Raw genomic sequence first — 23226 nt, forward strand, 5'->3', positions numbered from 1 at the left:
CTACTGCAGGCAGGATACCTGGCTGGCTGAATGTCGCTGAGAAGCTCACAGAGACCGCCATAAGCAACAGTTTAACAGAATGCCACAGACTAATCAACCAAACTTTTTGGGTTGGGTTCTCTTTTATAGTCTGCAGGCATTAAATGAAAGAAGTCAGTGTTCCAGCAGAAGGAGACAACGTTTCAGAAAAGGCATTGTAGCAAACCAAAAAAGAAATTTTAAGCGCAGCAGAGTAACCAGCGCACATACCTGTTAGCTCAGGTGAGTTTAAAAGGCTGCTGTTGATAACAAGGGCATTTGCTAAATAGATGGTGTGTGTGCAACAATATACTGAAAGGTCAATTATATTGTGCAGCTTATCTCACCACCTGTAGTTATTTAGGTGAAAGCTCCAAAATGCTTGCCTAATATGTCTGTTTATCCAAAAGGAAGTAAAAAGGGAGAGCTAGAAAGATAGCATTGCATCACATTACATGGCAATGCAATGCACAGTTGCTGAAGTTGAACCAAAATGAGCTTGTAATCTGGCTTCTGCAACTTTGAACATGAAAAATCCAATGAGGAGAAGAAAAGCAAAGCCAAAGAGTCCATCCCAAAATCCGACAAACAAGCAAAATGAACAAAAAACATTGAATTCAATTCTTTCTGATTTTAGAAACTGCATTAAAGAAGGGGTGCACCGGTCCTGGAGATACTGCAATACCAGGTCAATGCGTGGAGTGGACAGAGCAAGCTCTTTTTCCATCTCCCTGTTCTAAAAATCCATTTAATATATGGTCCCCAGATAGGGGACGTATCAGATATTAAACTGATAAGAACAGATACTACACTTGATCTTAACCAAAAGGCCGAGAAGCGATAACCAGAATTGGTTTCAAACTACGGAGCCACCCAAGGATCCTGAAAAGTCCATTTGTGGAGATGAGCTCCTGGACTCCCGTTAAGAAGACATGTTGTCAACCTCTAGATCCCTTACATGCCTGCACTTTTCGGCTTGCTGCTGCTGCAATCCACGCGTTTTAGATCTGCATAACTCCACCTCTTTAAACACAGCACCTTCACCCCCTGCTGTTCCCACCCGCCTCAACACCGTTGGAAGGGAGGAGAACCAATTAAGGCGGGGGGTGGGGTGGAACGAGCAGCTGTCTACCCTTAGCAGGAGGGCTCCTGATTAAATACCTCTCCTGCTGCTGCTGCTGCTGGCTGTCCAGCAGCAGACTGAAGGTGGCTGCTGCTGTGCACAGGTATATAAAGGCTCAGAGCCTATTATGACACGCGCAGCCAGCGTTCCATTGCCACATTCCATCTACTGCAGGCAGGATACCTGGCTGGCTGAATGTCGCTGAGAAGCTCACAGAGACCGCCATAAGCAACAGTTTAACAGAATGCCACAGACTAATCAACCAAACTTTTTGGGTTGGGTTCTCTTTTATAGTCTGCAGGCATTAAATGAAAGAAGTCAGTGTTCCAGCAGAAGGAGACAACGTTTCAGAAAAGGCATTGTAGCAAACCAAAAAAGAAATTTTAAGCGCAGCAGAGTAACCAGCGCACATACCTGTTAGCTCAGGTGAGTTTAAAAGGCTGCTGTTGATAACAAGGGCATTTGCTAAATAGATGGTGTGTGTGCAACAATATACTGAAAGGTCAATTATATTGTGCAGCTTATCTCACCACCTGTAGTTATTTAGGTGAAAGCTCCAAAATGCTTGCCTAATATGTCTGTTTATCCAAAAGGAAGTAAAAAGGGAGAGCTAGAAAGATAGCATTGCATCACATTACATGGCAATGCAATGCACAGTTGCTGAAGTTGAACCAAAATGAGCTTGTAATCTGGCTTCTGCAACTTTGAACATGAAAAATCCAATGAGGAGAAGAAAAGCAAAGCCAAAGAGTCCATCCCAAAATCCGACAAACAAGCAAAATGAACAAAAAACATTGAATTCAATTCTTTCTGATTTTAGAAACTGCATTAAAGAAGGGGTGCACCGGTCCTGGAGATACTGCAATACCAGGTCAATGCGTGGAGTGGACAGAGCAAGCTCTTTTTCCATCTCCCTGTTCTAAAAATCCATTTAATATATGGTCCCCAGATAGGGGACGTATCAGATATTAAACTGATAAGAACAGATACTACACTTGATCTTAGCCAAAAGGCCGAGAAGCGATAACCAGAATTGGTTTCAAACTACGGAGCCACCCAAGGATCCTGAAAAGTCCATTTGTGGAGATGAGCTCCTGGACTCCCGTTAAGAAGACATGTTGTCAACCTCTAGATCCCTTACATGCCTGCACTTTTCGGCTTGCTGCTGCTGCAATCCACGCGTTTTAGATCTGCATAACTCCACCTCTTTAAACACAGCACCTTCACCCCCTGCTGTTCCCACCCGCCTCAACACCGTTGGAAGGGAGGAGAACCAATTAAGGCGGGGGGTGGGGTGGAACGAGCAGCTGTCTACCCTTAGCAGGAGGGCTCCTGATTACATACCTCTCCTGCTGCTGCTGCTGCTGGCTGTCCAGCAGCAGACTGAAGGTGGCTGCTGCTGTGCACAGGTATATAAAGGCTCAGAGCCTATTATGACACGCGCAGCCAGCGTTCCATTGCCACATTCCATCTACTGCAGGCAGGATACCTGGCTGGCTGAATGTCGCTGAGAAGCTCACAGAGACCGCCATAAGCAACAGTTTAACAGAATGCCACAGACTAATCAACCAAACTTTTTGGGTTGGGTTCTCTTTTATAGTCTGCAGGCATTAAATGAAAGAAGTCAGTGTTCCAGCAGAAGGAGACAACGTTTCAGAAAAGGCATTGTAGCAAACCAAAAAAGAAATTTTAAGCGCAGCAGAGTAACCAGCGCACATACCTGTTAGCTCAGGTGAGTTTAAAAGGCTGCTGTTGATAACAAGGGCATTTGCTAAATAGATGGTGTGTGTGCAACAATATACTGAAAGGTCAATTATATTGTGCAGCTTATCTCACCACCTGTAGTTATTTAGGTGAAAGCTCCAAAATGCTTGCCTAATATGTCTGTTTATCCAAAAGGAAGTAAAAAGGGAGAGCTAGAAAGATAGCATTGCATCACATTACATGGCAATGCAATGCACAGTTGCTGAAGTTGAACCAAAATGAGCTTGTAATCTGGCTTCTGCAACTTTGAACATGAAAAATCCAATGAGGAGAAGAAAAGCAAAGCCAAAGAGTCCATCCCCAAATCCGACAAACAAGCAAAATGAACAAAAAACATTGAATTCAATTCTTTCTGATTTTAGAAACTGCATTAAAGAAGGGGTGCACCGGTCCTGGAGATACTGCAATACCAGGTCAATGCGTGGAGTGGACAGAGCAAGCTCTTTTTCCATCTCCCTGTTCTAAAAATCCATTTAATATATGGTCCCCAGATAGGGGACGTATCAGATATTAAACTGATAAGAACAGATACTACACTTGATCTTAGCCAAAAGGCCGAGAAGCGATAACCAGAATTGGTTTCAAACTACGGAGCCACCCAAGGATCCTGAAAAGTCCATTTGTGGAGATGAGCTCCTGGACTCCCGTTAAGAAGACATGTTGTCAACCTCTAGATCCCTTACATGCCTGCACTTTTCGGCTTGCTGCTGCTGCAATCCACGCGTTTTAGATCTGCATAACTCCACCTCTTTAAACACAGCACCTTCACCCCCTGCTGTTCCCACCCGCCTCAACACCGTTGGAAGGGAGGAGAACCAATTAAGGCGGGGGGTGGGGTGGAACGAGCAGCTGTCTACCCTTAGCAGGAGGGCTCCTGATTACATACCTCTCCTGCTGCTGCTGCTGCTGGCTGTCCAGCAGCAGACTGAAGGTGGCTGCTGCTGTGCACAGGTATATAAAGGCTCAGAGCCTATTATGACACGCGCAGCCAGCGTTCCATTGCCACATTCCATCTACTGCAGGCAGGATACCTGGCTGGCTGAATGTCGCTGAGAAGCTCACAGAGACCGCCATAAGCAACAGTTTAACAGAATGCCACAGACTAATCAACCAAACTTTTTGGGTTGGGTTCTCTTTTATAGTCTGCAGGCATTAAATGAAAGAAGTCAGTGTTCCAGCAGAAGGAGACAACGTTTCAGAAAAGGCATTGTAGCAAACCAAAAAAGAAATTTTAAGCGCAGCAGAGTAACCAGCGCACATACCTGTTAGCTCAGGTGAGTTTAAAAGGCTGCTGTTGATAACAAGGGCATTTGCTAAATAGATGGTGTGTGTGCAACAATATACTGAAAGGTCAATTATATTGTGCAGCTTATCTCACCACCTGTAGTTATTTAGGTGAAAGCTCCAAAATGCTTGCCTAATATGTCTGTTTATCCAAAAGGAAGTAAAAAGGGAGAGCTAGAAAGATAGCATTGCATCACATTACATGGCAATGCAATGCACAGTTGCTGAAGTTGAACCAAAATGAGCTTGTAATCTGGCTTCTGCAACTTTGAACATGAAAAATCCAATGAGGAGAAGAAAAGCAAAGCCAAAGAGTCCATCCCAAAATCCGACAAACAAGCAAAATGAACAAAAAACATTGAATTCAATTCTTTCTGATTTTAGAAACTGCATTAAAGAAGGGGTGCACCGGTCCTGGAGATACTGCAATACCAGGTCAATGCGTGGAGTGGACAGAGCAAGCTCTTTTTCCATCTCCCTGTTCTAAAAATCCATTTAATATATGGTCCCCAGATAGGGGACGTATCAGATATTAAACTGATAAGAACAGATTTTTTTTTTTTTTTTTTTTTTCTTTTTTCTCCTCAGACGAGGAAATTCCACAGTCTATGGAAACCAGACAAAGGAAAATTCCATCAAAACAGCTGCGTCAAATCCAATACGCAATTTGCTGTCCCCATCATCATCGGAAATATTTATTTCATATTTCAAAACAACAATAACAAAAATCAAGAGGTACTAACAATATATCTCCACTTTTTAACTTTCCATATTCCCTCCGCATCCACTTCCCCTCTCCTCTTTTTGTCCCATAGGAAACACACATACATCTTCCCCAAAATCACCTTCACACTATCCTTTACAGCAATTTCCTTCCTTTTAAACACATACACATTCCTCACATACCATAACACTTCCTTTATACATGCAAGCATCAACCACAAGACTCTTTCCTTCGTCCCATCACATATTCCCAAACCAAACATAAACAACTCAAAAGACAACAAATTCACACCACACAATTCTTTACACAAAGGCCCCATTCTCCCAATCACATCTCTAGCATACTGGCAATTCCAAAAAACATGCAACACACTTTCCCTTCCACCACAGCCATTTCTTGGACACATTTCACTCCTCACCAAACCTCTATTCCTCTGAAACTCTCTCACAGGTAATACTCCATGTAAAGACTGCCACACAACTTCACTCTGTTTGTTGGTCATACCACTCATCCGCACTTTCTTCCAAACCTTCTGCACATCACCACCCCTAACCATATTTATTCCACATTCTACCTCTCTACATTCAATCATCCTATACACAGCCTTCTTATTCTCCAGCAATCTCACATCTGCATCACACAGTTCATACCTCACCAAAAACTTATAAACCCACACATACCATACAGGCACCTCAAAAGCAATCGGACATCGCAAATCCCTTTCTTGCCACTTTAAACGAAACAAATACGCTCCAAATAAATACCTACACATAGATGAAAACTTTCCATCCGCCCTAATCACTTTCAAAACAAACACAACGATATTCACACCAAAAAACACGTCCAAATTCGGAAAACCCAAACCACCTTTTTCCACTCTTTTAACCAAAATTTCTCTCCTAGCTCTCTCCATTTTCGAGTTCCACAAAAAAACAAATAAAATTCTATTCAAGCTTCTCATACACATATATCCTGGTGGAAATACTACCGCAATATATAAAAATATTGGCAACACCACACTCTTAACAATTAAAATCTTCCCAAAAAAGGATAAACTCCTCAATTTCCAAAAATTCAACTTCTGCTCAACTTTTCCTTTCGCATCATCCCAACTTTCTTTCCCATCCAAACTCTCTGAAAACTTCACACCCAAAACTTTAATAGGTCCATTCACTACATTCACACCTACATCCCTACTTAAACTTCCGCCTCCAAAACCCTTACACTCACTCTTTTCCCAATTCACTTTAAACGCAGATGCACCACAAAAAATAGACACTAACAACTTCACCCGCCTCACCGAACATTCAGAATCACATAATACACACACGTCATCCATATAACCACTCACCTTCCATTCTTTTCCTCCACCTCCCGGCACTTGCACACCACAAATTACCTTATCTTTCCTCAGCATACACAACAATGGCTCAATTGCACAAATAAATGCTACAGGGGACAAAGGACACCCCTGTCGCACACCCGAAAACACATTCACTTTCCTACCCACATACCCATTCATTAAAACACAGCTATAAACACCCGCATACAAACTTCTCACTCGCCCAACAAAATCAGCCGGAAAACCCATTTTTAACAACACTCTGAACAAAAAACCATGCGACAACCTATCATAAGCCTTTTCAAAATCCAAACTTAACAAAAATACACTCTTCTTACGACCCATGCAATCCCATAGACAATCTCTTAACATACACACACACTCATGAATCCGCCTCCCAGGTACCGCACAACACTGCTCATCCCCAATCACACTCTCTATCACATCACGCATCCTATTAGCCATAAGTTTTGCATAGATTTTATAATCACAATTAAGTAACGTTATTGGCCTCCAATTCCTCAGACTTTTCAAATCCCCTTTCTTAGGAATTAACACAACCATACCTGCACGCATACTCTCAGCCACCTCCATGTTTCCCCACATATACTTACATACATCCACAAAGTCCTTACCAATCACACCCCACATCACACGATAAAATTCTACTGGGAGGCCATCCTCCCCCGGCGTCTTATTCAAAGCCATACTACACATAACCTTCCATACCTCATCACCAGTCACCTCACCCATCACTCTCTCTCTTTCTGCTTCACTCAACTTACTCTCTAACACACTCAAAACATCATTCTCCAAACATTCATCCCTCTGTTTCACTGCATACAGATCCTCATAAAACTTAGCCACCTCTTCACACATATCCTCTCCACTCACCTCACTTCCATCTGCTCCATACACCACGCTCATACTCTGTTTCTTTCCAAAAACTTTTTTAAAGAAAAACCGAGAACATTTCTCATCCTGCTCCATCTTATCAATCTTTGCCCTAAACACTATGCTTCTCCCTCTCTCCAACAAAAACTCACTAATCTCCTTTTTTACCTCTAAAATATCCTCCTCCACCTCAACTCCTCCTTCCCTTAACTTATACAAAACGCTCAACCGCGCGTTCAGTTTAACAAAACTCTCTCTTTTAATTGCTGCATACTTGTATCCTAAATTTTTAAAGAACATTTTTGTTTGTTTCTTCACCCAGTCCCACCACTCACAAACATTCCCAAACTCATTTTTATGCTTACACCATTCTTCATACCGCCTTTCATACTCCTTTCTCACATCTTCATTCTCTAACAGTTTAACATTTAACTTCCACAATCCTCTCCCAAACACTCCATCAACTTTTATATCCAACTCACACAACATACACACATGATCTGAAAAAAGAACGTTTTCCTGCCTATAATTAACAGAAACCATATTTTTAGAAATAAAACAATAATCCAATCTGGATTGTACCCTACCACTCTCAGAAAAGAAAGTGTTCAACAAAGGATTCATGTTACACACGCGCTGTATATCACACAACCCAAAATCATTCACTAACTCCAATAATGCTTTCCCAGACACATCCACATTCACTCTCCCCACATCACAGTTCATATCACCCACAATTACCACAGGTATTCTTCCTGGAACAAAAAGCTTAATTTTTTCAAATAAATTTTTGCGCTCATTTTTTTCAACTGGCGCATAAACATTAATAACACAAAACTTTACATTCTTGTATACAAAATTAGCAAGGATACATCTCCCCACCTCAATAACCAAATAATCACTCAAAACAACCTCCCTTCCTTTAACCAAAATACCCACACCATCATTCTTATTACATGCACTCCCCGACCACACAGACGCTCCATAAGACCATTCATCCCCTTTCACACCATCCACTACCCCACATTCTTGTAAACAAAAAATAGATGCATTTTGCATAGCTAAAAACTCAAAAATAGCAGCTCTTCTTACTTTACTTTTAAACACTCTTACGTTTTGGGACACTATGGTAAATCCCATAATACTTCTACTCCTTCACCAATTACACAAAGAAATAGCCTTTGGCCTAAACCAAAGCTCACAAGAGGACAAAAAGAAAAAACATTTACAATATTATATGGTGACACTATCCAGCACCACCACTATCCTCCTCCGCCATCAGAACAGAACAGCTGGTTTCCGACCCGCTGGCTTCACCAGCCACACTCCTCATTCTGGCAGTTCTGATCTTCCTCTGAGGCTCACTAAAATCTGCATCATCACTGCCCCCACCATCCTCCCTACGACTCTTCTTTGCACCCCTATCATCCTCCGAAGAAAAATCTTCAGTGTTTTCAGGACCCGAAGGGTGTTCAGGACTGTCGGGTTCCGAGATTTGCACTTCACATCCTGTTGCGTCCATTGCCTTTCCAAAAGTCATCATCTCAGGCAGCTCTGCTTCCACCACTTTCCTAGATATTCTCGCAGACACTGCCTTTTTCTCCACCTTTGCCACTTCCCTCCAGAACTCCTTTTCTTCCCTCCGCTTCTTCCTCATTTCTTCAGCAGAAGAAGAACATGGTCTCAGGGACACCTCCTCTGGCGCCGTAGAGGGAGAGGCTCTACCAGTTTCCCGCCTCCTTCCCTCTCTCTCCTCCCTCTCCAATCTTTCCAGCACTTTCAGTGCGCTTGCCATCTGCCTCCTCTCCAGCTCCTCCTCCTTCTGTTCTTTATCAGAACGTCTAGGTGCACTCATAGGACAGTCCTTATACATGTGATCACTACTCCCACAGACATCACAGGACTTGGCCTCTGGACACTGGTTGGCCATATGCCCCTCCTTTCTGCAATTTCGGCAACACTGCCCTTTAAGGCATGTTACCATGGTATGTCCGAAAGAAAAGCATCTACGGCAAAACATGGGCTGGCCTGGGTAAAAGAGGAAACCTCTATGGCCTGCAACGGAAAAATTTGATGGAGGGTGTCTAAAGCCCCCCACACTGTCAGGATCCCTTTTCAATTTCACACGGAATTTATACTGACAGTTAAAGATTCCTAGACAATTGACTTGCTTCACTCCCTTCCGCACATATTCACAGTAGCGAGAGAGGAAGCACTCCAGCAGCTCAGGGTCTGTAAAAGGGTTATAGACAGTCACAGTCACCTCCTTTTCTTGCAGACCAAACAAAGGTTCCCATCTAACTCCTTCCAAGCAGGGGTCACTAGAGTGACCACGGAGCCATTCAAAGACATTAAGGCAAACATCCTGGTCCATAAAGGTAACGTCATAATTACCTTGACGTGAAAATTCGTTGACACTGAAGATCCCAGAACGTCTTGCTCCAGCTTTGCCTTCAACGATGTCTTGGACAATGAAAACCACGTTGTTCTTGTTCTGGTCAGATGGATCCACGGACAAACGGATGGTGTTCTTCACAAAAGACATCTTGGATTCTGTCGGTATGGAATACCACAGGAAAAAGCAGAAAATCCTCCACAAAAGGGTCCGGATTCCTCCAGGAGACTCGCACCAATCAAGGTACAGTCATACGATCGCAGCCAAAAGGCCGAGAAGCGATAACCAGAATTGGTTTCAAACTACGGAGCCACCCAAGGATCCTGAAAAGTCCATTTGTGGAGATGAGCTCCTGGACTCCCGTTAAGAAGACATGTTGTCAACCTCTAGATCCCTTACATGCCTGCACTTTTCGGCTTGCTGCTGCTGCAATCCACGCGTTTTAGATCTGCATAACTCCACCTCTTTAAACACAGCACCTTCACCCCCTGCTGTTCCCACCCGCCTCAACACCGTTGGAAGGGAGGAGAACCAATTAAGGCGGGGGGTGGGGTGGAACGAGCAGCTGTCTACCCTTAGCAGGAGGGCTCCTGATTACATACCTCTCCTGCTGCTGCTGCTGCTGGCTGTCCAGCAGCAGACTGAAGGTGGCTGCTGCTGTGCACAGGTATATAAAGGCTCAGAGCCTATTATGACACGCGCAGCCAGCGTTCCATTGCCACATTCCATCTACTGCAGGCAGGATACCTGGCTGGCTGAATGTCGCTGAGAAGCTCACAGAGACCGCCATAAGCAACAGTTTAACAGAATGCCACAGACTAATCAACCAAACTTTTTGGGTTGGGTTCTCTTTTATAGTCTGCAGGCATTAAATGAAAGAAGTCAGTGTTCCAGCAGAAGGAGACAACGTTTCAGAAAAGGCATTGTAGCAAACCAAAAAAGAAATTTTAAGCGCAGCAGAGTAACCAGCGCACATACCTGTTAGCTCAGGTGAGTTTAAAAGGCTGCTGTTGATAACAAGGGCATTTGCTAAATAGATGGTGTGTGTGCAACAATATACTGAAAGGTCAATTATATTGTGCAGCTTATCTCACCACCTGTAGTTATTTAGGTGAAAGCTCCAAAATGCTTGCCTAATATGTCTGTTTATCCAAAAGGAAGTAAAAAGGGAGAGCTAGAAAGATAGCATTGCATCACATTACATGGCAATGCAATGCACAGTTGCTGAAGTTGAACCAAAATGAGCTTGTAATCTGGCTTCTGCAACTTTGAACATGAAAAATCCAATGAGGAGAAGAAAAGCAAAGCCAAAGAGTCCATCCCCAAATCCGACAAACAAGCAAAATGAACAAAAAACATTGAATTCAATTCTTTCTGATTTTAGAAACTGCATTAAAGAAGGGGTGCACCGGTCCTGGAGATACTGCAATACCAGGTCAATGCGTGGAGTGGACAGAGCAAGCTCTTTTTCCATCTCCCTGTTCTAAAAATCCATTTAATATATGGTCCCCAGATAGGGGACGTATCAGATATTAAACTGATAAGAACAGATACTACACTTGATCTTAGCCAAAAGGCCGAGAAGCGATAACCAGAATTGGTTTCAAACTATGGAGCCACCCAAGGATCCTGAAAAGTCCATTTGTGGAGATGAGCTCCTGGACTCCCGTTAAGAAGACATGTTGTCAACCTCTAGATCCCTTACATGCCTGCACTTTTCGGCTTGCTGCTGCTGCAATCCACGCGTTTTAGATCTGCATAACTCCACCTCTTTAAACACAGCACCTTCACCCCCTGCTGTTCCCACCCGCCTCAACACCGTTGGAAGGGAGGAGAACCAATTAAGGCGGGGGGTGGGGTGGAACGAGCAGCTGTCTACCCTTAGCAGGAGGGCTCCTGATTACATACCTCTCCTGCTGCTGCTGCTGCTGGCTGTCCAGCAGCAGACTGAAGGTGGCTGCTGCTGTGCACAGGTATATAAAGGCTCAGAGCCTATTATGACACGCGCAGCCAGCGTTCCATTGCCACATTCCATCTACTGCAGGCAGGATACCTGGCTGGCTGAATGTCGCTGAGAAGCTCACAGAGACCGCCATAAGCAACAGTTTAACAGAATGCCACAGACTAATCAACCAAACTTTTTGGGTTGGGTTCTCTTTTATAGTCTGCAGGCATTAAATGAAAGAAGTCAGTGTTCCAGCAGAAGGAGACAACGTTTCAGAAAAGACATTGTAGCAAACCAAAAAAGAAATTTTAAGCGCAGCAGAGTAACCAGCGCACATACCTGTTAGCTCAGGTGAGTTTAAAAGGCTGCTGTTGATAACAAGGGCATTTGCTAAATAGATGGTGTGTGTGCAACAATATACTGAAAGGTCAATTATATTGTGCAGCTTATCTCACCACCTGTAGTTATTTAGGTGAAAGCTCCAAAATGCTTGCCTAATATGTCTGTTTATCCAAAAGGAAGTAAAAAGGGAGAGCCAGAAAGATAGCATTGCATCACATTACATGGCAATGCAATGCACAGTTGCTGAAGTTGAACCAAAATGAGCTTGTAATCTGGCTTCTGCAACTTTGAACATGAAAAATCCAATGAGGAGAAGAAAAGCAAAGCCAAAGAGTCCATCCCCAAATCCGACAAACAAGCAAAATGAACAAAAAACATTGAATTCAATTCTTTCTGATTTTAGAAACTGCATTAAAGAAGGGGTGCACCGGTCCTGGAGATACTGCAATACTAGGTCAATGCGTGGAGTGGACAGAGCAAGCTCTTTTTCCATCTCCCTGTTCTAAAAATCCATTTAATATATGGTCCCCAGATAGGGGACGTATCAGATATTAAACTGATAAGAACAGATACTACACTTGATCTTAGCCAAAAGGCCGAGAAGCGATAACCAGAATTGGTTTCAAACTACGGAGCCACCCAAGGATCCTGAAAAGTCCATTTGTGGAGATGAGCTCCTGGACTCCCGTTAAGAAGACATGTTGTCAACCTCTAGATCCCTTACATGCCTGCACTTTTCGGCTTGCTGCTGCTGCAATCCACGCGTTTTAGATCTGCATAACTCCACCTCTTTAAACACAGCACCTTCACCCCCTGCTGTTCCCACCCGCCTCAACACCGTTGGAAGGGAGGAGAACCAATTAAGGCGGGGGGTGGGGTGGAACGAGCAGCTGTCTACCCTTAGCAGGAGGGCTCCTGATTACATACCTCTCCTGCTGCTGCTGCTGCTGGCTGTCCAGCAGCAGACTGAAGGTGGCTGCTGCTGTGCACAGGTATATAAAGGCTCAGAGCCTATTATGACACGCGCAGCCAGCGTTCCATTGCCACATTCCATCTACTGCAGGCAGGATACCTGGCTGGCTGAATGTCGCTGAGAAGCTCACAGAGACCGCCATAAGCAACAGTTTAACAGAATGCCACAGACTAATCAACCAAACTTTTTGGGTTGGGTTCTCTTTTATAGTCTGCAGGCATTAAATGAAAGAAGTCAGTGTTCCAGCAGAAGGAGACAACGTTTCAGAAAAGGCATTGTAGCAAACCAAAAAAGAAATTTTAAGCGCAGCAGAGTAACCAGCGCACATACCTGTTAGCTCAGGTGAGTTTAAAAGGCTGCTGTTGATAACAAGGGCATTTGCTAAATAGATGGTGTGTGTGCAACAATATACTGAAAGGTCAATTATATTGTGCAGCTTATCTCACCACCTGTAGTTATTTAGGTGAAAGCTCCAAAATGCTTGCCTAATATGTCTGTTTATCCAAAAGGAAGTAAAAAGGGAGAGCTAGAAAGATAGCATTGCATCACATTACATGGCAATGCAATGCACAGTTGCTGAAGTTGAACCAAAATGAGCTTGTAATCTGGCTTCTGCAACTTTGAACATGAAAAATCCAATGAGGAGAAGAAAAGCAAAGCCAAAGAGTCCATCCCCAAATCCGACAAACAAGCAAAATGAACAAAAAACATTGAATTCAATTCTTTCTGATTTTAGAAACTGCATTAAAGAAGGGGTGCACCGGTCCTGGAGATACTGCAATACCAGGTCAATGCGTGGAGTGGACAGAGCAAGCTCTTTTTCCATCTCCCTGTTCTAAAAATCCATTTAATATATGGTCCCCAGATAGGGGACGTATCAGATATTAAACTGATAAGAACAGATACTACACTTGATCTTAGCCAAAAGGCCGAGAAGCGATAACCAGAATTGGTTTCAAACTATGGAGCCACCCAAGGATCCTGAAAAGTCCATTTGTGGAGATGAGCTCCTGGACTCCCGTTAAGAAGACATGTTGTCAACCTCTAGATCCCTTACATGCCTGCACTTTTCGGCTTGCTGCTGCTGCAATCCACGCGTTTTAGATCTGCATAACTCCACCTCTTTAAACACAGCACCTTCACCCCCTGCTGTTCCCACCCGCCTCAACACCGTTGGAAGGGAGGAGAACCAATTAAGGCGGGGGGTGGGGTGGAACGAGCAGCTGTCTACCCTTAGCAGGAGGGCTCCTGATTACATACCTCTCCTGCTGCTGCTGCTGCTGGCTGTCCAGCAGCAGACTGAAGGTGGCTGCTGCTGTGCACAGGTATATAAAGGCTCAGAGCCTATTATGACACGCGCAGCCAGCGTTCCATTGCCACATTCCATCTACTGCAGGCAGGATACCTGGCTGGCTGAATGTCGCTGAGAAGCTCACAGAGACCGCCATAAGCAACAGTTTAACAGAATGCCACAGACTAATCAACCAAACTTTTTGGGTTGGGTTCTCTTTTATAGTCTGCAGGCATTAAATGAAAGAAGTCAGTGTTCCAGCAGAAGGAGACAACGTTTCAGAAAAGACATTGTAGCAAACCAAAAAAGAAATTTTAAGCGCAGCAGAGTAACCAGCGCACATACCTGTTAGCTCAGGTGAGTTTAAAAGGCTGCTGTTGATAACAAGGGCATTTGCTAAATAGATGGTGTGTGTGCAACAATATACTGAAAGGTCAATTATATTGTGCAGCTTATCTCACCACCTGTAGTTATTTAGGTGAAAGCTCCAAAATGCTTGCCTAATATGTCTGTTTATCCAAAAGGAAGTAAAAAGGGAGAGCCAGAAAGATAGCATTGCATCACATTACATGGCAATGCAATGCACAGTTGCTGAAGTTGAACCAAAATGAGCTTGTAATCTGGCTTCTGCAACTTTGAACATGAAAAATCCAATGAGGAGAAGAAAAGCAAAGCCAAAGAGTCCATCCCCAAATCCGACAAACAAGCAAAATGAACAAAAAACATTGAATTCAATTCTTTCTGATTTTAGAAACTGCATTAAAGAAGGGGTGCACCGGTCCTGGAGATACTGCAATACTAGGTCAATGCGTGGAGTGGACAGAGCAAGCTCTTTTTCCATCTCCCTGTTCTAAAAATCCATTTAATATATGGTCCCCAGATAGGGGACGTATCAGATATTAAACTGATAAGAACAGATACTACACTTGATCTTAGCCAAAAGGCCGAGAAGCGATAACCAGAATTGGTTTCAAACTACGGAGCCACCCAAGGATCCTGAAAAGTCCATTTGTGGAGATGAGCTCCTGGACTCCCGTTAAGAAGACATGTTGTCAACCTCTAGATCCCTTACATGCCTGCACTTTTCGGCTTGCTGCTGCTGCAATCCACGCGTTTTAGATCTGCATAACTCCACCTCTTTAAACACAGCACCTTCACCCCCTGCTGTTCCCACCCGCCTCAACACCGTTGGAAGGGAGGAGAACCAATTAAGGCGGGGGGTGGGGTGGAACGAGCAGCTGTCTACCCTTAGCAGGAGGGCTCCTGATTACATACCTCTCCTGCTGCTGCTGCTGCTGGCTGTCCAGCAGCAGACTGAAGGTGGCTGCTGCTGTGCACAGGTATATAAAGGCTCAGAGCCTATTATGACACGCGCAGCCAGCGTTCCATTGCCACATTCCATCTACTGCAGGCAGGATACCTGGCTGGCTGAATGTCGCTGAGAAGCTCACAGAGACCGCCATAAGCAACAGTTTAACAGAATGCCACAGACTAATCAACCAAACTTTTTGGGTTGGGTTCTCTTTTATAGTCTGCAGGCATTAAATGAAAGAAGTCAGTGTTCCAGCAGAAGGAGACAACGTTTCAGAAAAGGCATTGTAGCAAACCAAAAAAGAAATTTTAAGCGCAGCAGAGTAACCAGCGCACATACCTGTTAGCTCAGGTGAGTTTAAAAGGCTGCTGTTGATAACAAGGGCATTTGCTAAATAGATGGTGTGTGTGCAACAATATACTGAAAGGTCAATTATATTGTGCAGCTTATCTCACCACCTGTAGTTATTTAGGTGAAAGCTCCAAAATGCTTGCCTAATATGTCTGTTTATCCAAAAGGAAGTAAAAAGGGAGAGCTAGAAAGATAGCATTGCATCACATTACATGGCAATGCAATGCACAGTTGCTGAAGTTGAACCAAAATGAGCTTGTAATCTGGCTTCTGCAACTTTGAACATGAAAAATCCAATGAGGAGAAGAAAAGCAAAGCCAAAGAGTCCATCCCCAAATCCGACAAACAAGCAAAATGAACAAAAAACATTGAATTCAATTCTTTCTGATTTTAGAAACTGCATTAAAGAAGGGGTGCACCGGTCGTGGAGATACTGCAATACCAGGTCAATGCGTGGAGTGGACAGAGCAAGCTCTTTTTCCATCTCCCTGTTCTAAAAATCCATTTAATATATGGTCCCCAGATAGGGGACGTATCAGATATTAAACTGATAAGAACAGATACTACACTTGATCTTAGCCAAAAGGCCGAGAAGCGATAACCAGAATTGGTTTCAAACTACGGAGCCACCCAAGGATCCTGAAAAGTCCATTTGTGGAGATGAGCTCCTGGACTCCCGTTAAGAAGACATGTTGTCAACCTCTAGATCCCTTACATGCCTGCACTTTTCGGCTTGCTGCTGCTGCAATCCACGCGTTTTAGATCTGCATAACTCCACCTCTTTAAACACAGCACCTTCACCCCCTGCTGTTCCCACCCACCTCAACACCGTTGGAAGGGAGGAGAACCAATTAAGGCGGGGGGTGGGGTGGAACGAGCAGCTGTCTACCCTTAGCAGGAGGGCTCCTGATTACATACCTCTCCTGCTGCTGCTGCTGCTGGCTGTCCAGCAGCAAACTGAAGGTGGCTGCTGCTGTGCACAGGTATATAAAGGCTCAGAGCCTATTATGACACGCGCAGCCAGCGTTCCATTGCCACATTCCATCTACTGCAGGCAGGATACCTGGCTGGCTGAATGTCGCTGAGAAGCTCACAGAGACCGCCATAAGCAACAGTTTAACAGAATGCCACAGACTAATCAACCAAACTTTTTGGGTTGGGTTCTCTTTTATAGTCTGCAGGCATTAAATGAAAGAAGTCAGTGTTCCAGCAGAAGGAGACAACGTTTCAGAAAAGGCATTGTAGCAAACCAAAAAAGAAATTTTAAGCGCAGCAGAGTAACCAGCGCACATACCTGTTAGCTCAGGTGAGTTTAAAAGGCTGCTGTTGATAACAAGGGCATTTGCTAAATAGATGGTGTGTGTGCAACAATATACTGAAAGGTCAATTATATTGTGCAGCTTATCTCACCACCTGTAGTTATTTAGGTGAAAGCTCCAAAATGCTTGCCTAATATGTCTGTTTATCCAAAAGGAAGTAAAAAGGGAGAGCTAGAAAGATAGCATTGCATCACATTACATGGCAATGCAATGCACAGTTGCTGAAGTTGAACCAAAATGAGCTTGTAATCTGGCTTCTGCAACTTTGAACATGAAAAATCCAATGAGGAGAAGAAAAGCAAAGCCAAAGAGTCCATCCCCAAATCCGACAAACAAGCAAAATGAACAAAAAACATTGAATTCAATTCTTTCTGATTTTAGAAACTGCATTAAAGAAGGGGTGCACCGGTCGTGGAGATACTGCAATACCAGGTCAATGCGTGGAGTGGACAGAGCAAGCTCTTTTTCCATCTCCCTGTTCTAAAAATCCATTTAATATATGGTCCCCAGATAGGGGACGTATCAGATATTAAACTGATAAGAACAGATACTACACTTGATCTTAGCCAAAAGGCCGAGAAGCGATAACCAGAATTGGTTTCAAACTACGGAGCCACCCAAGGATCCTGAAAAGTCCATTTGTGGAGATGAGCTCCTGGACTCCCGTTAAGAAGACATGTTGTCAACCTCTAGATCCCTTACATGCCTGCACTTTTCGGCTTGCTGCTGCTGCAATCCACGCGTTTTAGATCTGCATAACTCCACCTCTTTAAACACAGCACCTTCACCCCCTGCTGTTCCCACCCGCCTCAACACCGTTGGAAGGGAGGAGAACCAATTAAGGCGGGGGGTGGGGTGGAACGAGCAGCTGTCTACCCTTAGCAGGAGGGCTCCTGATTACATACCTCTCCTGCTGCTGCTGCTGCTGGCTGTCCAGCAGCAGACTGAAGGTGGCTGCTGCTGTGCACAGGTATATAAAGGCTCAGAGCCTATTATGACACGCGCAGCCAGCGTTCCATTGCCACATTCCATCTACTGCAGGCAGGATACCTGGCTGGCTGAATGTCGCTGAGAAGCTCACAGAGACCGCCATAAGCAACAGTTTAACAGAATGCCACAGAATAATCAACCAAACTTTTTGGGTTGGGTTCTCTTTTATAGTCTGCAGGCATTAAATGAAAGAAGTCAGTGTTCCAGCAGAAGGAGACAACGTTTCAGAAAAGGCATTGTAGCAAACCAAAAAAGAAATTTTAAGCGCAGCAGAGTAACCAGCGCACATACCTGTTAGCTCAGGTGAGTTTAAAAGGCTGCTGTTGATAACAAGGGCATTTGCTAAATAGATGGTGTGTGTGCAACAATATACTGAAAGGTCAATTATATTGTGCAGCTTATCTCACCACCTGTAGTTATTTAGGTGAAAGCTCCAAAATGCTTGCCTAATATGTCTGTTTATCCAAAAGGAAGTAAAAAGGGAGAGCTAGAAAGATAGCATTGCATCACATTACATGGCAATGCAATGCACAGTTGCTGAAGTTGAACCAAAATGAGCTTGTAATCTGGCTTCTGCAACTTTGAACATGAAAAATCCAATGAGGAGAAGAAAAGCAAAGCCAAAGAGTCCATCCCCAAATCCGACAAACAAGCAAAATGAACAAAAAACATTGAATTCAATTCTTTCTGATTTTAGAAACTGCATTAAAGAAGGGGTGCACCGGTCCTGGAGATACTGCAATACCAGGTCAGTGCGTGGAGTGGACAGAGCAAGCTCTTTTTCCATCTCCCTGTTCTAAAAATCCATTTAATATATGGTCCCCAGATAGGGGACGTATCAGATATTAAACTGATAAGAACAGATACTACACTTGATCTTAGCCAAAAGGCCGAGAAGCGATAACCAGAATTGGTTTCAAACTACGGAGCCACCCAAGGATCCTGAAAAGTCCATTTGTGGAGATGAGCTCCTGGACTCCCGTTAAGAAGACATGTTGTCAACCTCTAGATCCCTTACATGCCTGCACTTTTCGGCTTGCTGCTGCTGCAATCCACGCGTTTTAGATCTGCATAACTCCACCTCTTTAAACACAGCACCTTCACCCCCTGCTGTTCCCACCCGCCTCAACACCCTTGGAAGGGAGGAGAACCAATTAAGGCGGGGGGTGGGGTGGAACGAGCAGCTGTCTACCCTTAGCAGGAGGGCTCCTGATTACATACCTCTCCTGCTGCTGCTGCTGCTGGCTGTCCAGCAGCAGACTGAAGGTGGCTGCTGCTGTGCACAGGTATATAAAGGCTCAGAGCCTATTATGACACGCGCAGCCAGCGTTCCATTGCCACATTCCATCTACTGCAGGCAGGATACCTGGCTGGCTGAATGTCGCTGAGAAGCTCACAGAGACCGCCATAAGCAACAGTTTAACAGAATGCCACAGACTAATCAACCAAACTTTTTGGGTTGGGTTCTCTTTTATAGTCTGCAGGCATTAAATGAAAGAAGTCAGTGTTCCAGCAGAAGGAGACAACGTTTCAGAAAAGGCATTGTAGCAAACCAAAAAAGAAATTTTAAGCGCAGCAGAGTAACCAGCGCACATACCTGTTAGCTCAGGTGAGTTTAAAAGGCTGCTGTTGATAACAAGGGCATTTGCTAAATAGATGGTGTGTGTGCAACAATATACTGAAAGGTCAATTATATTGTGCAGCTTATCTCACCACCTGTAGTTATTTAGGTGAAAGCTCCAAAATGCTTGCCTAATATGTCTGTTTATCCAAAAGGAAGTAAAAAGGGAGAGCTAGAAAGATAGCATTGCATCACATTACATGGCAATGCAATGCACAGTTGCTGAAGTTGAACCAAAATGAGCTTGTAATCTGGCTTCTGCAACTTTGAACATGAAAAATCCAATGAGGAGAAGAAAAGCAAAGCCAAAGAGTCCATCCCCAAATCCGACAAACAAGCAAAATGAACAAAAAACATTGAATTCAATTCTTTCTGATTTTAGAAACTGCATTAAAGAAGGGGTGCACCGGTCCTGGAGATACTGCAATACCAGGTCAATGCGTGGAGTGGACAGAGCAAGCTCTTTTTCCATCTCCCTGTTCTAAAAATCCATTTAATATATGGTCCCCAGATAGGGGACGTATCAGATATTAAACTGATAAGAACAGATACTACACTTGATCTTAGCCAAAAGGCCGAGAAGCGATAACCAGAATTGGTTTCAAACTACGGAGCCACCCAAGGATCCTGAAAAGTCCATTTGTGGAGATGAGCTCCTGGACTCCCGTTAAGAAGACATGTTGTCAACCTCTAGATCCCTTACATGCCTGCACTTTTCGGCTTGTTGCTGCTGCAATCCACGCGTTTTAGATCTGCATAACTCCACCTCTTTAAACACAGCACCTTCACCCCCTGCTGTTCCCACCCGCCTCAACACCCTTGGAAGGGAGGAGAACCAATTAAGGCGGGGGGTGGGGTGGAACGAGCAGCTGTCTACCCTTAGCAGGAGGGCTCCTGATTACATACCTCTCCTGCTGCTGCTGCTGCTGGCTGTCCAGCAGCAGACTGAAGGTGGCTGCTGCTGTGCACAGGTATATAAAGGCTCAGAGCCTATTATGACACGCGCAGCCAGCGTTCCATTGCCACATTCCATCTACTGCAGGCAGGATACCTGGCTGGCTGAATGTCGCTGAGAAGCTCACAGAGACCGCCATAAGCAACAGTTTAACAGAATGCCACAGACTAATCAACCAAACTTTTTGGGTTGGGTTCTCTTTTATAGTCTGCAGGCATTAAATGAAAGAAGTCAGTGTTCCAGCAGAAGGAGACAACGTTTCAGAAAAGGCATTGTAGCAAACCAAAAAAGAAATTTTAAGCGCAGCAGAGTAACCAGCGCACATACCTGTTAGCTCAGGTGAGTTTAAAAGGCTGCTGTTGATAACAAGGGCATTTGCTAAATAGATGGTGTGTGTGCAACAATATACTGAAAGGTCAATTATATTGTGCAGCTTATCTCACCACCTGTAGTTATTTAGGTGAAAGCTCCAAAATGCTTGCCTAATATGTCTGTTTATCCAAAAGGAAGTAAAAAGGGAGAGCTAGAAAGATAGCATTGCATCACATTACATGGCAATGCAATGCACAGTTGCTGAAGTTGAACCAAAATGAGCTTGTAATCTGGCTTCTGCAACTTTGAACATGAAAAATCCAATGAGGAGAAGAAAAGCAAAGCCAAAGAGTCCATCCCCAAATCCGACAAACAAGCAAAATGAACAAAAAACATTGAATTCAATTCTTTCTGATTTTAGAAACTGCATTAAAGAAGGGGTGCACCGGTCCTGGAGATACTGCAATACCAGGTCAATGCGTGGAGTGGACAGAGCAAGCTCTTTTTCCATCTCCCTGTTCTAAAAATCCATTTAATATATGGTCCCCAGATAGGGGACGTATCAGATATTAAACTGATAAGAACAGATACTACACTTGATCTTAGCCAAAAGGCTGAGAAGCGATAACCAGAATTGGTTTCAAACTACGGAGCCACCCAAATATCCTGAAAAGTCCATTTGTGGAGATGAGCTCCTGGACTCCCGTTAAGAAGACATGTTGTCAACCTCTAGATCCCTTACATGCCTGCACTTTTCGGCTTGCTGCTGCTGCAATCCACGCGTTTTAGATCTGCATAACTCCACCTCTTTAAACACAGCACCTTCACCCCCTGCTGTTCCCACCCGCCTCAACACCGTTGGAAGGGAGGAGAACCAATTAAGGCGGGGGGTGGGGTGGAACGAGCAGCTGTCTACCCTTAGCAGGAGGGCTCCTGATTACATACCTCTCCTGCTGCTGCTGCTGCTGGCTGTCCAGCAGCAAACTGAAGGTGGCTGCTGCTGTGCACAGGTATATAAAGGCTCAGAGCCTATTATGACACGCGCAGCCAGCGTTCCATTGCCACATTCCATCTACTGCAGGCAGGATACCTGGCTGGCTGAATGTAGCTGAGAAGCTCACAGAGACCGCCATAAGCAACAGTTTAACAGAATGCCACAGACTAATCAACCAAACTTTTTGGGTTGGGTTCTCTTTTATAGTCTGCAGGCATTAAATGAAAGAAGTCAGTGTTCCAGCAGAAGGAGACAACGTTTCAGAAAAGGCATTGTAGCAAACCAAAAAAGAAATTTTAAGCGCAGCAGAGTAACCAGCGCACATACCTGTTAGCTCAGGTGAGTTTAAAAGGCTGCTGTTGATAACAAGGGCATTTGCTAAATAGATGGTGTGTGTGCAACAATATACTGAAAGGTCAATTATATTGTGCAGCTTATCTCACCACCTGTAGTTATTTAGGTGAAAGCTCCAAAATGCTTGCCTAATATGTCTGTTTATCCAAAAGGAAGTAAAAAGGGAGAGCTAGAAAGATAGCATTGCATCACATTACATGGCAATGCAATGCACAGTTGCTGAAGTTGAACCAAAATGAGCTTGTAATCTGGCTTCTGCAACTTTGAACATGAAAAATCCAATGAGGAGAAGAAAAGCAAAGCCAAAGAGTCCATCCCCAAATCCGACAAACAAGCAAAATGAACAAAAAACATTGAATTCAATTCTTTCTGATTTTAGAAACTGCATTAAAGAAGGGGTGCACCGGTCCTGGAGATACTGCAATACCAGGTCAATGCGTGGAGTGGACAGAGCAAGCTCTTTTTCCATCTCCCTGTTCTAAAAATCCATTTAATATATGGTCCCCAGATAGGGGACGTATCAGATATTAAACTGATAAGAACAGATACTACACTTGATCTTAGCCAAAAGGCCGAGAAGCGATAACCAGAATTGGTTTCAAACTACGGAGCCACCCAAGGATCCTGAAAAGTCCATTTGTGGAGATGAGCTCCTGGACTCCCGTTAAGAAGACATGTTGTCAACCTCTAGATCCCTTACATGCCTGCACTTTTCGGCTTGCTGCTGCTGCAATCCACGCATTTTAGATCTGCATAACTCCACCTCTTTAAACACAGCACCTTCACCCCCTGCTGTTCCCACCCGCCTCAACACCGTTGGAAGGGAGGAGAACCAATTAAGGCGGGGGGTGGGGTGGAACGAGCAGCTGTCTACCCTTAGCAGGAGGGCTCCTGATTACATACCTCTCCTGCTGCTGCTGCTG

The 23226-nt window shown here is 44.2% G+C and overlaps 14 non-coding genes across 14 annotated transcripts; all 14 read right to left on the reverse strand.

Annotated features, from left to right (window-relative positions):
* Positions 1 to 669: 669 nt before the first annotated feature.
* Positions 670 to 860, reverse strand: LOC141228280 (U2 spliceosomal RNA). The gene has a single exon (XR_012295196.1). It is a non-coding gene; the product is annotated as a U2 spliceosomal RNA (small nuclear RNA).
* Positions 861 to 1975: 1115 nt separating this feature from the next.
* LOC141228160 (U2 spliceosomal RNA) lies at positions 1976 to 2166 on the reverse strand. The gene has a single exon (XR_012295082.1). It is a non-coding gene; the product is annotated as a U2 spliceosomal RNA (small nuclear RNA).
* Positions 2167 to 3281: 1115 nt separating this feature from the next.
* Positions 3282 to 3472, reverse strand: LOC141228172 (U2 spliceosomal RNA). The gene has a single exon (XR_012295093.1). It is a non-coding gene; the product is annotated as a U2 spliceosomal RNA (small nuclear RNA).
* Positions 3473 to 4587: 1115 nt separating this feature from the next.
* Positions 4588 to 4787, reverse strand: LOC141228444 (U2 spliceosomal RNA). The gene has a single exon (XR_012295322.1). It is a non-coding gene; the product is annotated as a U2 spliceosomal RNA (small nuclear RNA).
* A 6155-nt stretch (positions 4788 to 10942) lies between these two features.
* On the reverse strand, positions 10943 to 11133 carry LOC141228185 (U2 spliceosomal RNA). The gene has a single exon (XR_012295105.1). It is a non-coding gene; the product is annotated as a U2 spliceosomal RNA (small nuclear RNA).
* A 1115-nt stretch (positions 11134 to 12248) lies between these two features.
* On the reverse strand, positions 12249 to 12439 carry LOC141228293 (U2 spliceosomal RNA). The gene has a single exon (XR_012295208.1). It is a non-coding gene; the product is annotated as a U2 spliceosomal RNA (small nuclear RNA).
* Positions 12440 to 13554: 1115 nt separating this feature from the next.
* LOC141228197 (U2 spliceosomal RNA) lies at positions 13555 to 13745 on the reverse strand. The gene has a single exon (XR_012295116.1). It is a non-coding gene; the product is annotated as a U2 spliceosomal RNA (small nuclear RNA).
* Positions 13746 to 14860: 1115 nt separating this feature from the next.
* LOC141228294 (U2 spliceosomal RNA) lies at positions 14861 to 15051 on the reverse strand. Its single transcript, XR_012295209.1, has one exon. It is a non-coding gene; the product is annotated as a U2 spliceosomal RNA (small nuclear RNA).
* A 1115-nt stretch (positions 15052 to 16166) lies between these two features.
* LOC141228276 (U2 spliceosomal RNA) lies at positions 16167 to 16357 on the reverse strand. The gene has a single exon (XR_012295192.1). It is a non-coding gene; the product is annotated as a U2 spliceosomal RNA (small nuclear RNA).
* Positions 16358 to 17472: 1115 nt separating this feature from the next.
* LOC141228278 (U2 spliceosomal RNA) lies at positions 17473 to 17663 on the reverse strand. The gene has a single exon (XR_012295194.1). It is a non-coding gene; the product is annotated as a U2 spliceosomal RNA (small nuclear RNA).
* Positions 17664 to 18778: 1115 nt separating this feature from the next.
* Positions 18779 to 18969, reverse strand: LOC141228169 (U2 spliceosomal RNA). Its single transcript, XR_012295090.1, has one exon. It is a non-coding gene; the product is annotated as a U2 spliceosomal RNA (small nuclear RNA).
* A 1115-nt stretch (positions 18970 to 20084) lies between these two features.
* On the reverse strand, positions 20085 to 20275 carry LOC141228208 (U2 spliceosomal RNA). Its single transcript, XR_012295127.1, has one exon. It is a non-coding gene; the product is annotated as a U2 spliceosomal RNA (small nuclear RNA).
* A 1115-nt stretch (positions 20276 to 21390) lies between these two features.
* On the reverse strand, positions 21391 to 21581 carry LOC141228204 (U2 spliceosomal RNA). Its single transcript, XR_012295123.1, has one exon. It is a non-coding gene; the product is annotated as a U2 spliceosomal RNA (small nuclear RNA).
* Positions 21582 to 22696: 1115 nt separating this feature from the next.
* On the reverse strand, positions 22697 to 22887 carry LOC141228219 (U2 spliceosomal RNA). The gene has a single exon (XR_012295138.1). It is a non-coding gene; the product is annotated as a U2 spliceosomal RNA (small nuclear RNA).
* Between the last annotated feature and the right edge of the window lie 339 nt (positions 22888 to 23226).

The sequence above is a fragment of the Phyllobates terribilis genome, unplaced genomic scaffold (assembly GCF_046119375.1).
Source record: "Phyllobates terribilis strain yellow unplaced genomic scaffold, ASM4611937v1 Scaffold_437__1_contigs__length_1545540, whole genome shotgun sequence".
NCBI classification, from domain to species: domain Eukaryota; kingdom Metazoa; phylum Chordata; class Amphibia; order Anura; family Dendrobatidae; genus Phyllobates; species Phyllobates terribilis.